The sequence below is a fragment of the Conger conger genome, chromosome 14 (assembly GCF_963514075.1).
Source record: "Conger conger chromosome 14, fConCon1.1, whole genome shotgun sequence".
In the NCBI taxonomy this organism is placed as follows: Eukaryota; Metazoa; Chordata; class Actinopteri; order Anguilliformes; family Congridae; genus Conger; species Conger conger.
The window spans coordinates 15,945,963-15,952,141 of NC_083773.1; the positions used below are offsets into that span (position 1 = coordinate 15,945,963).

Consider the following 6,179-nt stretch of genomic DNA (forward strand, 5'->3'; position numbering starts at 1 on the left):
ACTGTGAGACCTCATGCAATATGTCTGTCAGTACAATCAAACCTTTTCATATTGTAGCAATCTCCATAATATTATCTGTCCTAACCTACTCAAAACGTCCTATTAGACTGTCTTAATACAAGCAGACCTTTTCCACATTAGTCTCCTTGGTTGACAATCTCCTACAACGGGCAAACCTTCCACACCATGTGACTGTCTTCCAAAACAATTGAACCTTGCACATACTGTGCATAACTGACCAATCAAGCCATTCCCAATTAAATATTAAATGGCCCTGTGTTAACTCTATGTCAGCAGGAATATGTCTAAAACAAGTCTTGTCCTCAGGATGTTATATTCTTCTGCTTAGTTGTTTGTTTGTTTTGCATCATTTCATCTTCTTCTCTCCGGCTGTTTCTGTTGAATTGTAAGAATCAGGTGTGGCTGTGTGAGTGGAAGGAGAATGGGGGGAGAGGTTGGAGTATTGTTAGCTTTGCTGCGTTGTCAAAGAACAGCCACTCCCCTCTTCCACCTCCTCCTTCTTCTGACTCTCCTTGTTCCATCATTGCCCAAACCCCCCTCCTTAACCTTGTGTTTGGAGTGTGTGACAGTTGTGTGTTCGGAGTGTGTGACAGTTGTGTGTCCAGAGTATGTGATAGTTGTGTGTTTGGAGTGTGTGACAGTTGTGTCACCTACAAAAAATCATCAGACCCTACACCCCTGCCAGACCTCTTCGTTCAGCCTCTACAGGCCGCTTGGCACCTCCCCCTCTCCGAACCTCCACCTCACACTCACGACTACTGTTTGTTCTGGCTCCACGGTGGTGGAACAAACTCCCCGTTGAGGTCAGAACTGTAGAATCTCTCCCCACCTTCAAGTGCAAACTGAAGACGCACCTCTTCAAGCAGCACCTCTCCCCATCCCTCCCTACCTCCCTGTGAACCTTAATTGTTGTCTTTGTGATTTACGTTGTGTTTCGGTATTTTTTAGTTGGCTAGGTAAGCAGTATTTGGATAGTTGTTGTTTGTTTATTTGTTGTTTAAATAAATAGGCCCTGGTCCTTATCTTTGTTGTATGGGTAGCAATTGAAATTGTACTTCCCTCTAGGGTCTTTCAGCGCACTTATCCCTGGTTATGGGTATGCACTTTGTTGTACGTCACTCTGGATAAGAGCGTCTGCCAAATGCCAATATTGTAATGTAATGTGACAGTTGTGTGTTTGGAGTGTGTGACAGTTGTGTGTCCAGGGTATGTGACAGTTGTGTGTCCAGAGTATGTGACAGTTGTGTGTCCAGAGTATGTGACAGTTGTGTGTCCAGAGTATGTGACAGTTGTGTGTCCAGAGTATGTGATAGTTGTGTGTTTGGAGTGTGTGACAGTTGTGTGTTGCAGTAGCTTAGTGCTTTAGGAATGAGTTGTGTAACATATTTCAGTGTGTTCGTTTTTTTATAGTTGAACTGTGTGTGTTTAGTATCCCTTGTGTTAGTAGTGTGTCCAGAAGCTCAAGTGGTTGCATCTCATTAAAGGGCTGGATGTTTCCACTTTGTAGTTAGTAGTTCAAATACTTCAACCAAAGCAATTAATGTAACTGAATAATTCCTAATTAATTTGAACATCTTCAAATGGCAAATTTCAGTCTTCTCTCTGCAAAGTCTTTGTTTTTGCATATTTTACCCTAAAAACAAGAAAAAGAAAACATTTTACACATTCATTAGTTCTATTTAAATTGTGTTTTGAAGCAGATATGAAATGAAGACAGAAGGCTCTAAGGCTCTTTGCTAGCACTGGAATATGCTTTTGATGGTATTTTCTCTCTTATTATTCTTGCATGTAAAGAGGTTTGGTGTCGATAGATTGCCTGTGTTTCTGGGGCCTATACAGTATGCTTTATTCATCAATAACTTCCTGTGGTCCCTTTTTGTTTTACTGTGCTTTGAGGAATTAGGGGGCAGTGTTTGGAGTTTGCAAATGATACTTGGTAAGTAGTCCTTCCTCAATCTTAGCTCTTCCTCTTCCTCCCATTCTCATTCTTTCTCTCTGTTCCTTCCCAGGTAAAAGGTTACTTTGATTTCCCATTCTCTACCATTTATAAAACATTTTAGGACCTACCTCTCTCTAGTACAGAGCTGGAAATGCAATGTGCAGTGTCTGTTCTACACAGAACACAGAATGGACACACAACAGGCTTTACTGTGCAGCCTGCTGGTTCTGGAACCAGAACTACCCCAATGCCTGAGTAATGTCCAGGCATTGCTCTGTAGTCCAGAACAATCTCCTCTTTGAATTATTATTTGTACTCACCTGCTACTGCTGTAGCCTATCCACTTAGAGTTATGATGCCTTGTGTGTTCAGTGATGCTCTTCTGCTTACCACTGTTGTAATGTGTGGCTATTTGCGTTACTGTCACCTTCCTGTACGCTTTGACCAGTCTGGCCCCTGGATTTTTTTCTTTCACCATTCTTTGCAAACTACAGAGACGAGTGTGTGTGAAAATCCCTAGACATCAGCAGTTTCTGAGATACTCAAATTTTTTCCCCATTCTGATGGTTGATGTGAACATTAACTCAAGCTCCTGATCCCGTATCTTCCACCCTGTCTTCCACCAACAATTATTCCATGGTCAAAGTCATCTGCATGATTGTATGCATTGCACTGCTGCCACACAATTGGCTGATTTGATAATCGGTTGAATAAGTAGGTGTAATAAAGTAAAAATGTTCCTAATAAAGTGCTCAGTGAGTGTACATGTGGTTTTCAAACACAACTTTGCTTTCACTTTTGGCCATTTGAATATGTTTGAGAGTTGCAAGTCTCTGCTGCATAACAAACAAAAAAAACATCCTATGTTCAGAAATAAGAGTTATTTGAGATTAAAGGGAGTGTTTTATGATGCCAACTACCGTCAACATTGTTCAAAAGATATATTTTTTGTTGATTTGGCTCTGTACTCCATTTTGGCTCTATACTCCATGGGACATATTCATGTTATGTAACTAAAGTTAATCTTGTTTCATACTTCGTTGCATCCCCAGTGGTGCTCTGCCAGGCCTGTACTGCAGCAATCTTCAGCTCAATTGACTGTTCAGCTGTTTCTTGGCCAGCTGTGTGTCATCACATCATTAGTTAATGCACAAGAAAGGTAAGGCAAGATCTAGAGTTCTTTCTAGAATGTGTTCATTCTAGTATGTTGCAGTTGTCTCTCTACATGAGGACTAATGAAGTGGCAATGCCAGTAAAGCAGGCTAAATGAGTAAAATTGGAGTAAATCAAAATTATAAACAGTAGCCAAAACATGGAGTGTGTCAGAGTCAACTGTTTGGTACATAGTTATGAAGCAAGCACACTGAGGAGGTGAGCAATAGCAAATGACCTGGTAGACCATGGAAGAGCGCTATGTAAGCATACATAGATCTGTCCTCCTCATCTGTGAAACATGGTGAGGGTGTTATGGCCTGGGCCTGTATGGCTGCATCTGTAACTGGCTTACTTTCCTTATTGATCATGTGACTGCTGACAGCATACAGCATGTACAGAAACATATTATCTGTTCAGATTCCATCAAATGCTGGAAGCTCATTGGATGGTGCTTTACCATGCAGAGGACAATGACATAGTGTCAAAGGTGTTTTTCATGATGTTTGAGAAGGTCGTCATTGTTCTGGTCCTGCTCATCCCGCAGTGGAAGTAGGTGAGGGAGTTCAAATGGATATGAAAATGATTCTGTAGTGTCTGTCATTCAAAAGCTTAAACAATTAGTAATCAGTTTGCTTTTTGTGGTATAGTTTCCTTTGGCAGTTTTTAAGAGACAGATTTTCCACAGTAGTTCTACAATATACAGTTGTGTTCAAATAAATAGCAGTGCATTTAAAAAAAGTGAATAAAGTGCAACTATTTTTTAATAGCTTTTAGTTCCATATTTCAAATGTAGTGGAAACATTACACATTCAATTCCAAATCAAAGCATTAACAAATTTGATAAAGTCTGCGTTATTATTTTACAGGAAGCAAAGAAAAGGAATATTAATCTGTCAAAAAAACGGCAGTGTCGACATTTTTCTCTGCAAACTCGAACATTATGACTGTATAAACTGAAGAAATTATTCAAGATTTAACTTCACTTTAAATTACTGAACTAATATTTAGTTGCATTACCATTGTTTTTAATAACTGCTGCGCATCTGTATTGCATCGAGTCGACCAACTTCTGGCACCTAGAAACGGGTATTTCAGCCCAGGATGAACGGACTACATTCCACAGTTCCTGTGAATTTTTGGGTTTTGCTTCAGAAACCACATTTTTAATGTCAACCCACAAGCTTTCAATGGGGTTGAGGTCGGGGGATTTAGTTGGCCACTTCATTACTTCAATCCTTTTCAATGAATGTGTCAATTACTCAGAACACGCAGCATGCATGTCATGACAGTTGGGTCTGTTGTTTTTCTATTACACTATTACATCTATAAGTAAATGATTTGCCGTGCAGAAATATCACTACTACTAATAACAGTGGTGCATCAGGTTACTGATGTTGTACTCCTTTTCCTGCTATTTAATACAAGTGCAGCTCCACTAATAACAACCTTACTTAAAAAACTAATGATATGAAGTTAGTTTCTAGATGTTTATTCATGAGAGCTCTCAGTGACGACCCTGACATCGCTTACGGCCACACCGCGCTGAGAACGCCCGATCTCGTTTGATCTCGGAAGCTAAGCAACGTCGGGCCTGGTTAGTACTTGGATGGGAGACCGCCTGGGAATACCAGGTGCTGTGAGCATTTTACCAGCGAAATCAATGTAAATAATCGTATTTTGGACATTGTTTGAAATAATGAACTTACTTACTTAAAAAACAAATTATATGAAGTTAGTTTCTAGGCGTTTATTCATGAGAGCTCTCGGTGACTACCCAGACATCGCTTACGGCCACACCACGCTGAGAACGCCCGATTTCGTCTGATCTCGGAAGCTAAGCAATGTCGGGCCTGGTTAGTACTTTGATGAGAGACCGCCTGGGAATACCAGGTGCTGTGAGCATTTTACCAGCGAAATCAATGTAAATAATCGTATTTTGGACATTGTTTGAAATAACGAACTTACTTACTTAAAAAAAACATTATACGAAGTTTGTTTCTAGGCGTTTATTCATGAGAGCTCTCGGTGACTGGCATCGCTTTTGTCATCACATGATTGAATAATGTTCTTAGCAAGCTAGCTGTAAGAAGTGCATATTAATCCTCAAACTAGCCAAGGTGTATTGCGGAACCTATGTCGTCTGTGAATTGGCATGGAGGTGAACATGTCTCTGAATGACTGGATGTGAACTCAACTGAGAAAATTGAGAAAATATGATCTGTGTTCTAATGCAAAACCCACCACTGTAGCCTTGAATCTAATTCCCACTTCCCACTTCTTACCACTTAGCACTGTTTCTTTTGTACCTAATTACTACAGGATTATTATAGCATGGTTCAAAGAATACCACAATAATATGAAAAAACTTGATGTTTAATGAAAGTTTCAATTGCATTTTTCTGTCTGTTTGCTTTGATTTTATGATGCCTTTGAATTAATTTGACTGAATTATTTTTTTTTTTAAATGTTGTTTGTGCTCTGTGTATATGTTTGTATATCTATGCTGTTGTGTATTTGTTTATTTGTCTGTCTGTGTGTGTGTGTGTGTGTGTGTCCTAGCAGGCACTTCTGAACCCTATAAAGAACACACAGTTGGAGTTGGCCATCGTCATGTTCATCGTCCCCTTCGTCAATGTAAGTGACAGTCAATTCCTTGGGTCCTCTGAGGACAAGTTACTGTCCTGCCTACATTATATTATGCATGGCTTTCTCAGCAATGTGTTCCTTTTTTGCCTTTGTGTTGTTGCAGTGTGTCATTTGCTAATCATCTTTGTGCAGTGCTGTGAAAAAGTATTAGCTCCTTTCCTGGTTTCTTCTCGTATTGCATTTTTATCATCCTGAATGGTTTCAGACCTTTAAATAAAATGAAATATTCAACAAAGGGAAACTGGGTACATACAAAACACATTATTATTTCATTTATTTAATGAAAAATGTTGTCAAACACCCATATCACCCATGTGAAAAAGCAATTGCCCCCTTACTCAATCAACCAGTTGCAGCCTGCCCAGTTGAATCTAAACTTCAGTCATGTTAAACCTTACCATCAGAGTGAAGTTACCAG

At 39.7% G+C, this 6,179-nt stretch overlaps 1 non-coding gene and 1 pseudogene across 1 annotated transcript; both read left to right on the forward strand.

Moving 5' to 3' along the window:
• The first annotated feature begins 4,639 nt into the window (after positions 1–4,639).
• LOC133110784 (5S ribosomal RNA) lies at positions 4,640–4,758 on the forward strand. Its single transcript, XR_009704922.1, has one exon. It is a non-coding gene; the product is annotated as a 5S ribosomal RNA (ribosomal RNA).
• A 140-nt stretch (positions 4,759–4,898) lies between these two features.
• Positions 4,899–5,017, forward strand: LOC133110787 (5S ribosomal RNA; annotated as a pseudogene).
• The last annotated feature ends 1,162 nt before the right edge of the window (positions 5,018–6,179 follow it).